The sequence below is a fragment of the Triticum dicoccoides genome, chromosome 3B (assembly GCF_002162155.2).
Source record: "Triticum dicoccoides isolate Atlit2015 ecotype Zavitan chromosome 3B, WEW_v2.0, whole genome shotgun sequence".
NCBI lineage: Eukaryota > Viridiplantae > Streptophyta > Magnoliopsida > Poales > Poaceae > Triticum > Triticum dicoccoides.
The window spans coordinates 797348994-797359369 of NC_041385.1; the positions used below are offsets into that span (position 1 = coordinate 797348994).

Below are 10376 nucleotides of genomic sequence, written 5' to 3' on the forward strand. Positions count from 1 at the left end.
CCCTTGATTTGTAAATCACAATAATTATCATCTTTAGTCTACCCTAGTTAGGCCCTTTCAAGGAACACATGATGTAGCCCTTACAAAATTAGGGAGAGAAGAAAGCTGGGATTTCCTAAACGTGGGCCCCACATAGATTGCTAGGGCCCACACTGGATATGGATCACATGCTGAGATTTAGTCCAACTAACTCCTCAAGCAAGACTTTTCTATATTCTAGTACAACATAGGTGAATTTAGTCAGAAATATATGTCCTAGACATTCATGGTTAAGTTGAACTGTACACAGTAAATTTCCTCCAACCAGCTAGGCTACATTTTCTCGGAAGGATTTTCTTTTCCCGTAGAACGGGGTTACAAGCTACAAGGCTACAACACTGTCGTTTTTAGGGGGACTAAATTACAAGCTAAACTAATACTAACCTCACAGAAAACAGTTATTACAGGGAAAAGAAGCTCCAAAGCAAGTCTCCTAAAATAAATAGAAGTAAAATTAAGTACGTTACATAAAGAAGAGCATGTGCGATTTTTTTTTGGAAGTTGACTTGTGCTAATTATGGGTTGCTAATCCAATTAAAATAGGCTTGGGCAATGTTGGGTTAACAGGTGGCTAGCACAAACGTGGAATTAGGTCACAATTTGACGACCCCTACCTTGTGCACAGTATGTTGTCACAATTAAGTTGGGACTCTTGCGCGTGAGAAGAAAATGTGTAATATTTCTAGCCTCCCTAAAAAAGGTGTAATTGTTATTTTCCTCTCTGCTAGCTTCGCCACCAACTAAATCACTCAATGAAGATTCACTGGTCATTTGGCATGGGTTGTCCATTCAAATATATCGTTGTCATGCTTGTTAATCAATTACCATGTGTGTCTGTTTCTTGTGGAAAAGCAAACATGAAAATGATTTTTGAGTTGATTTGATCTATTCTCTACATAGTGATGTTGTACTTGCAGTTGATGTGAAAAGTTGCCAGCGTAATGTTCAAAGATGCCGGCCGGCAACGGCAAATCTAGCAATTGTAAGTCTACCTAAGCGCTGGACAATTAATTATCAGGTGGTTTGGTTTGTTGGCCAAAGTAACATCAACTCAAGGGCATGCAATAATTAACTACCGCACCTTTAATCTAGGGTTGGTTCTGATGGCAAGCCACGCACACAATATTTAAAATAAAACTACTCCCTCCGTCTAGATGAGTAAGTCATCTTAGGTTGTGCACCGTGACCAAGGAGGAGGAGAAAACGAGAGAACTTAATGTTCATTTGCTAATTAATAGCATTGCATGCAATGAACTAACCACTGCATGTCGTGTTTGATAGTCTCAAGTCATTAAAAGCATGCACACTCCACATCTCTTATTGGTTGATATGTCAAGAAATAAGAAACGAGGTATAATTTAATGCATCGCGCCTAAGTTTTGGGATTATTTGGTTTTCGTAAGATGACTTACACACCTAGACGGAGGGAGTAATATAATTGCGGGGCACATCATCCTCCGTGGAGATCCAACACTGTCACTAAAGACTTGCACTTGAAGAAAAAACCATGCATGTGCATATTAAAAATAGCTAAACTGTACTCCCAAATACTCCCTCCGTCCGATTACTTGTTACTCAAACAGATGTATCTAGACGCAGCCTAGTGCTAGACGTGTTTTGACAGAGGAACTAGTAGTTAAACCACAAAATAACCATATTATAAGTTTGACTGCCAACAAGTCGGCTATTTTTTCAGACCCTACCAGTTGAATTGAAAACTTAAAAAGAAAACAGTCGATTCCATTTAAAACTAAATGGGTACAATTGCGCACTATAAGAAAAAGGTAGCTCCACAATTCTAGAAGTCCAACTGGTGTACATAAAAATAAATGGTGTAGATTAAAAATGCAGCTGCACAGCAAAATAAGAAGAATCCACTGCTTCAAATCAAATCTGCTAAATAAAATAAAAATCAAATAAATACAGTTGCATTTTACAAAATTAGTAAAAATGTGTAACAGGCACGGAATAAGTGTCCAACAAGAGAGGAAACTACAAAAATCGACTGATTTCATAAAGAAAAGACAGTCGAGTGGTTCCAAAACAAAAACCAGTTGGTTGGTCTAAAGAAAATCTGTATTTCAAACTCCATGATGATGGTAATTTAGGGGTGCAGATCCCTCAATTAGCAACATATATTAGTAAGTTGTTGCTAATTGAGGGATAACCAACTATGTTTTTTATAAAGTGATAAAGTTAATGAAATTCCTTAAACCAGCAGGTCGCTCACCTAATCATTTTGCCTCTAGTGTACAGCATCACAATTGCTAATCTCTCCCATCATATGCTAGATAAACAGAACAATGAATCTTTACACAAGAGACAAGCTGAGACCAGACAATAGGGATATCCACTTATTTAGTGAGTGCCCTCGTCAGAGTTTTGTTATAGGTCGACCAAGGCACTGGATTTGTTGTAGTGGTCAAAATAAGTTGGAAAATTATAACACAGCCGCCCATAGCTAAACTTGACACGACATGTGATGTATGTTCATGCATGTGTGCATAAGCGGATGTCGGAAAAGGTGGCAAACATGTGGTGCCTGAGAGGACTCTTCCGAGCGATGCACAACTATCTCCGTGGCATCTCAACTGAAAAATCACATCAATGAGATATTATAAATTCAGGTAATTATGAATTTGATGATAAATAATTGTTGTTTCTATATTTGATTGATCATCCCCAGATTGGCACACGGTATTCACCAACATTTTGTGTGTATTACCATAGCGCAGACGAAGTTAATTGAGTACATATCTATACCACTATACAGTGTACAAATAAGTTTCAATATTGTTCGTTGGATGAAGCCGATCCAACGGTTGTGAGATGGCAAATCCAAGTACTGTTGACCTTTCAATATTCTCTTCACTACACCAGATTCTGCCATGTGTAATGTCTAGAATTCCACGCTTGGCCATAAGCACCATGCATAATATGCATAGACCTTAAAACAAAGAGACTTCTTCTTTCTTCTAGACAATTCCATACTTTAATTCTTGATTTTTTTTCTCTACTAAAAGAATTGAGTTACTTTTATTTTTATTATTTACTATGCACAGTACCCACAAAAAATAGTCAGCCTCATTTGTTCGAGAATCTTTCATATAACTTGACAAGTTTTTTCTTTGAGGACGTGGGCATAGCCCAGTGGTTGGGGGCGCATGATTGTAAACCTAACGACCAGAGTTCGATCCACGTCGGGGACGAATTTCTGGAATTCTCATGAGGGATGCTTCTTCTATATCAAAAAAACCGTGGGTGCTAGTGCCCATGGAGTTTCATTTTTTTTTACAAGTTTTTTCTTTCAAAAGAAATGTTTTTTTTTGCCTTTTGCTTTTTGTTTTGGTTCAAGGCTAAGGCAACATCTTCCTACAATCCATTTATCTTTCCAGATAGAGAACTTAACTATTCTTATACATATAATTTGAGTTTTGTTTAGTATGTATCACAGTTATAGAATATTCTATAGCTATAATTTCAGTCAGAGGAATGACATGAATCAAGTCTACATGTTATACTTAATGCATATGTGATATCAATACTCTGTCATACTTTTATTATCTGAACTCTCACATGCGAGGCACGGGTAGCTTACTAGTAGTGCATAAAATTTGGAAAATAGGTGAATGATTCCGCTTCTCCATTTAATTTTTTTCCAAGTAGTAGGATGTGATATCCCTTTTAACTAGTTTAGAGAAAGTATTAGGTGAAAATCGAAGTCTCATTAAAATTTTCAGACACTTTGATACCATTATCAAGATTGTGTGTCGATATCTTAGAACCTGTCGGATGCCTTTCCAGATTGTAGACATACTTTTTGTGAACAAGAGTATGACAATACCAAAGTACACTTTGACTTTCCTCTCTCCCCTAACTTGATTGTCCTCCCTCTCGTCCTCTTCTCGACCGTTTCACCGGTAAGCGGCTTCTTCCGAGGGATTACAACCACTATAGTGTTGAGGTAAATATGTTTCCTCTTACAGGGTTAACCGGACAAGCTAATTAACCCCCACTCACACGCCTACCTGCCTTAGACTACACCGTTGTTCATCCAGAATCTGTCTATAGTCAGGTACCCTTAGCCCCCTGCCGACGCAGTCCAAGGTGGACACCACGCCTCACAGGTGTTCGTTCAAATGTCATTAAGCTTTTTTGTTGAACGTCTTGTTGTTTTTCAGAGTAAGCATGATGGCAGGGTACTCGGCGATGGAGAATGAATTAATGTGTGATGCGTAAAAGGTCGTCTCTCTGTTGACTTTGTAGGCATGAGGCAATGGGAGGTCAACATTTTGGTAAGACGTGCATAATTCGTTTCATGTGCAAAAGCACTTCGAGCCCAATGACTTGCACATGATCCATGATCGCAATGGATTAGCCAGCCCGGCCAAATTATTCCAGGCGTTGCATGACCAAGGGAACAAAACCGTCCCTAGCATCCCTCTCGCGTCGCCTACCAAGCGGGCGGCTCGGGAGGGCTCAGCCGTCGCAGCCGCCTAGTTTCCCTCTAGCGCCCTTCTCCCCCTCCGTCGTTGCCGATGGTCAGCGTTGGGAAAAGCCCGTGCGTGCGATGGCGACGGTGGAGGGTCTCTCCTCCCTCCCCCGGATGCGCGGTGGCGAGGACGTCCTGATCCGCGGGGTGCGGCCCTCCTGGCGGTGTGGCGGATCCCGAAGGCGGCGGGCTCGTGGCGGTGGACGGGCGCCCAGATCCGTGGGTGCGGGACTCCCAGCAGCGTGCGGGCTCCCGGCGGCGGCGGGATCGGTCGACGGCGGGCTTGGGTGATGGCGTCAGCCGCGCGGTGCCGGATCTCGTCGCTCGTGGCGGATCTCACCACTCCGTTCATCATGGAGGAACCTGGACCTGGGGCGGCAGCCTCGTTAGGCATGGTGACGCCGCCCTCGGCTGGTGACGTTCACGGGGGGTGAATGGACGGCATCTTGACCGCGTGGGCAGTGAGTTGCTGGTGGATCTCCTTCGCACTGCAGGCCTTCTCCCGCTGCACTTGGTGGCTTATGATCGCGGTCGTCGGCCCCGGTGCATTCACGGGAGCTGGTAGAGGTGACATCGGACCAGAGGAAACTCTGGATGACTCGTTCATCCTGACAGTGGCGACGACCAGGGTCGCCTTCTCCTACTTGCAGGCGCCATCGACGTCCCTGCCCTCTACCCCGACCCCATGCCCGGGTGAAAACTCAAAATCTCCTTAGATTGGGTGGCGGCGGCACTATGTGTGTCGTACCCTTCGTGAAGGCTCCGCCTGAGGCGTTTGGGTGCTCGGTTAAAGGAACTGCAGGTGGAGGGGATGGGACCAATGGCAGCAGGTGGTGTTCACGACGGAGGAGCTACGTGGCATCTGGCACGTCGACATTGGTGGGTCTCGGCAGCATGGAGTATCGAGGTCTCGCCGGTGGGCGTGTGATGATGGACGAGCATAGGATGGTGGCGTTGTATGGCGTCATAGTGGAGTCGACGGCAGCTAGACCGGGCAAGGTAGATGCAGCAGTACAACATTGAAGATGGATTGGTGGCAGGTGGCTGCGGCGGCCTCATACCCGGCAGGCGTCCTGGTTGAGGAGTGTGCCAGACTGGTGGGTGCCCCATACCCGGCAGGCGTCCTGGTTGGGACCTCAGGTCTTAGATGTTAGGTTTGGCTGCGAGGTCTGTTTGGTATTGGGCCCAGACTATTAGCATCCCTTCATCAACTGGATAGGAGTAGCAACACATGTTGCCTAGACGGTGGCTTTAGTCTTACTGTTGTATGACTTTGTAAGATCTTGTGTGAATAATTAATAAAGTGACTGCATGCATCGTCCATATGCAGAGGCCGGAGTCCTCTTTTTCTAAAAAAAATAAAAAAAATGATCGCAATGGAAAGTCGCTAACCCATCGATGGTTCACCATGTTCAACTCCATCATTAATTTTTACGGTGCGGTTGCATGAGTAAGGAAAATATGGCCATCGGGCTCGTCAACCATGAAGATCGTAAGTTTTGCTTCTTGTATTGTTTCATGTATTGGTCGATTCATTGATTCACTCAATGTTGCAACTTGATGATCATCACTTTGTATAGGCTGGACATGTTGTCTTGCTATACCACAAGACCGTAGGCAGGCCATTTACGTTTATGCATTATTGGATGAAGCTCGAGGAGCACAGTGCGTGGGAGGACATGTGCGAATTCTGACTCGAGTATTGCAGAATTTGAAATAGATGAATTCAAAAAACTTGATGAACATCCGGTTATCTCAGATGTAATATTTCCATTTGTACTATTGTTGTACTAGGGATATCTACAAGTTATACATGATTAAATTGTGTTATTTTTTATAATTATTTTGAGTGTTGCAGACTTAAGACAAAAATCGGGGCAGACATTTGGAGGACATGGTTGGATGGCCAGCTCTCGTATTAGTATCTGTGGACCCGTCTGGGCTAGCTAGTCTGTGTCTGAACTCTCAGCACACAAGTTCGGACTAGTCCGTGGATAAATAGTGTATCCATTTTGAGGGTTAGGGCATCTCCAATACGGACCCCTAAAATGGACGTGATACCTTTCCGCGGACAATGATGCTGGAGCCGGCCATTCAACCGTGCTTGCATCCATAAACAAATCGGACAATTTTCATGCAAACCTGATATTTTCATTTAAACTGAACCAAACACATTACATTTTCGACATATTTCAAATAAACAAAAGATGACGAGATATTTTTAACCTGGTCTGAATGATCATTGGCCGTGGCGGGGTCCGTCGCACGTCCTGTCTTCCCGATGTCCGGCAAGCTCATCAGTCGTGAGCCTCGGGTCATGAAGCCACGGGAAGGGAGGAATAAGACGTGGGGCGTGTCCCTCATGGGTCCCAAGCCATGGTGGCATCCCATGTCCTACTCTTCCTCCCTAGAGTCCGCCGTGTCGACGGCACTGGGCGTGAACGGGCCAAGATTGTGGTAGTGGCGGCACGAACGACGCAGAGTTGGTGCCGCCCGCGGTCGCCTGCGTCTCCTCTTCGTCCTCCTCCACGTCGACATATCTTTTTGCCTGCAGGACACGCAACCACCATCGCTCGCGGCAGTGCTCGCGGGTGTTGCGCATGGACTTGTACAACGCCCGCTGCTCATGCATGTTTAATGCCGACAGGCAGGCAGATGGGAGCCGGTTTGAGTGCGGTACAGAGCCATCCAATCCTGTCCATTCACGCATCTCCGGCATTGGAACAAGCGCGGAGACCGGATGGCGCTCTCAGCCGGCGCACTTTCTTCAATGCCATCTCCAGTGAGAAGTCGCGTCCGCTCTGAGCCGGCATAAGTGCGGCGCTGGCCGACATGGATGCACGGTAACTGCTTTGCGTGAGAGTGGGTGCGGGTATAGGACAATTTTTTGGGTGGGATTGAGGTGGATGACGCGTACATGACAGCGGTCCGGACGCCCCGTAAAGTTCCCCTAAATTGTGTCTGATTTACGGGAAAATGGATGTTCAGACTAATTCGTTTGCGATGAGTACCACGTTAGATGGCAAACTACGTCCCGACCGCTTGGCCCGGAGTGGTTCGAGGGTCTGGAGATGCCCTTAGACAACATATATTTTTAGAAACGCTTTGTGAAGGGAAGAAAAAAGACATGCCGTTGGAACAGGACTGCGAGTCCGTGAGCCACAAAAATCTAAATCGCAGCCAGTGTACCACTGATAGAACTACTATAGCACTAGATGAGTACCATATCATGTCGTGAACTAACCTGCCATGCTCCTGTTCCAAAAGCACACATGGTCGGATCCCTGGCGGGCCACGGCCCCCCACGGTCGGATTCGTGGCCCTCCCCGGGAGCCGGCACGTCGGCACGGGACGGCAGGCCCCGCGAGCCGAAAGCCGGCGCGACAGGAGAAACGCCAGGCGGGACACGTGGGGCTCGGGGCCCCGGCGAGTCCACCACTCCACTTCCCCGACATCCCGAGGCCGGGCCGCACCGGCGATCGCTCTCCGGCCGCCCTCGCCGCCAAGTCCGGCGCATGCATGCATGCACAAATATCATCCCCCCTCTGTGAGCGTGACAGTACGGTGCCGCTGGTCACACATCAGCTGACGAGCCAGTCAGTGCGCGCACAGAACAGAGACATGGAGTAGATGAAAACAAAGGAGGAACACCTGTGCCAAGTGCCCATATAATTGGTCGTACATAGCAGATTTTTACACGTCAGGACATGTAGATGATGTTCCTCCTGTCTGCGTAATGATGTACAATCAGCTTCTGTGTACTACCACGGTCTGAAGTGGTACTTACCGCCCTGGTTGCAAGTACCACTTTGACTTTCCCATCCAAAAGAAGTACTACACTTCTGCTTTGACGTCTGACGGTAAAATAGATAGAGAAATAGCAAAAAGGAAAAAATATGTGAAATAGAAGTGCTCACAAAAAAGTGTGTGCGTTCACGTGTGTGGCGATGATGGGTTGTGTGGACGGCATTGACACAGATGGAAGCAGTCAACAGGTCAAGTGCCAAAAGTGGTCGTCGCCAGCACGATCAATGGCGCACGGGTTGCCATCCAGCCATGCGCTTCTTGGTGTAGTGGTTGGCCTGGCCCAACTTGAGGCAGTGTTCTGGAAGCAACCCCGTGAATATATTCATTCCACCAGGAAGTGATTGCCGTTCTCTCCAGAATACGTAGCACAATTGTAAGTACTATATGCTTGAAAACAACTTGTTCAAGAGTACATTCCACATTTTACCTCCTAGCAGGAGCTCCGTGACAACTTTTACTCTAATCTGAAAATTCTTGACATGCTCTCTTTTACTAGTGACCTTGTTTTTCGAGAGAAGGCCATGGCATCTGCTCCCTCAGTTTCTTTATATAAGGTGTATTTTTTTTTTCAAAAGTCAAACGAGTACATCCTTGACCAAGTTTATAGAAAAAATATATCAATACCCACAAGCTCAGGCTAAAAGGGACAAGGCATTTGTCTGCGGACTGGTCCACGGACACAAATACATTCCTGAGCGCTTGCGTTTGTATTGTGTTGAAAAAACATGCAAAATAATAGAAAGTATCACAATTCATATATAAATAACTTACAAATATTTCTAGTACAACAATAGTTCAGCCACCTCTTCTAAAAAAAGTACAGGGTTCTACTACCTCGCACCGACGCCGTCGCCTGTTCGCCTCGTCACCGTTGGCTTAGGGGCATGGGGGCGTGCTGGATTCGTGCCCTTGCCCACGGGAGGGCTTCATTTTTATATGTTTCTTCGAGTTTTATTAGGTTTGTGTCCCGATCAGGAAGACGAGGCGGCGGCTCCCTGAAGTTGGAATAAGGTTCTCCCCGCCTAGACCCCATTCTGTAGGTGCGTCTAGCATCGTCGGTGGGCATGTGGAGGTGTGTCTCTGGCCGATCTGCCTATGTTGGATTTGCTCGGTTCAAGTCGTAGTCCGTCTAAGTTCGTGTGTTTTCATGTTGCATCCTTCCGATCTACGCTACTCTTCATCAGCGACAATTGCTATTCTAGTACGATGGTTCTATGAGGCATTAGCACGACGACTTCCCGACTGTCAACTAGAACAAGTTTTGCCCGACTATGGCGAGGGATGGACAATGATGGTGGTGCGCCTTCGACTTGCTTTAGTTCTTATAGTCGTAGCTAAGTGGTTTACGGCTCTAGATGTAATTTTTATTATTTCTGGTGTTCGTTGTACTATAATGATTGAAAATGAATAGATTGAAAATTTTCTCACAAAAAATAGTTCAAATATAAATATTATGTCCCAAATAATCGGATGTTCAACCAGCTTTTCAAATTCATCGATTCCAAACTCAACGATACTCAAGTCGCAATCGGCATAAGCCGCTTCACGCACTATTGCCTTTGAGCTTCATATGACAATGTATGAATGCAAATGGTCCACCCTCGATCCTATAGTACATCATGACAACAACACCGGGTTATACAACGTGATAATTATCAAGTTCAAACAGTGAGTGAATCAATGAATTGATCAACATGTAGAGCACCAAGAAGCAAAACCTCATGAGGACCTTGGAGATGGTGTACCACCAATGGGTCAACGACTTCACATTGCGAATATGGATCACGTGCGTGTCGTTGGGCGCAAAATGCTTTTGCTCAAGAAATGAAGCGCACATTCTGCCAAAACAAAGAGCCCACTTGCCTCATGCCTACAAAGTTCACAAATATGACCCTGCACGCATAGCACACCAACTCATTCTCCATCACCAAGTACTCTGCTATCATGCTTACTTTAGAAAACAATGGGAAGTTCACAAAAAAGCTCAAGACATTTGACCGAACAACTGTCAAGAGTGGTGTCCGCCATGGAGGGCGTC

The 10376-nt window shown here is 45.7% G+C and overlaps 1 long non-coding RNA gene across 1 annotated transcript in view; it reads right to left on the reverse strand.

Annotated features, from left to right (window-relative positions):
* Nucleotides 1-9793: 9793 nt before the first annotated feature.
* LOC119278549 overlaps nucleotides 9794-10376 on the reverse strand; it is a 5101-nt gene continuing 4518 nt past the window's right edge. Inside the window, exons 5-6 of the long non-coding RNA XR_005137867.1 lie at nucleotides 10057-10231; nucleotides 9794-9945 (exon numbers count right to left, since the gene is read on the reverse strand). This is a non-coding gene — a long non-coding RNA (uncharacterized LOC119278549). The remainder of the gene's footprint in view (nucleotides 9946-10056; nucleotides 10232-10376) is intronic.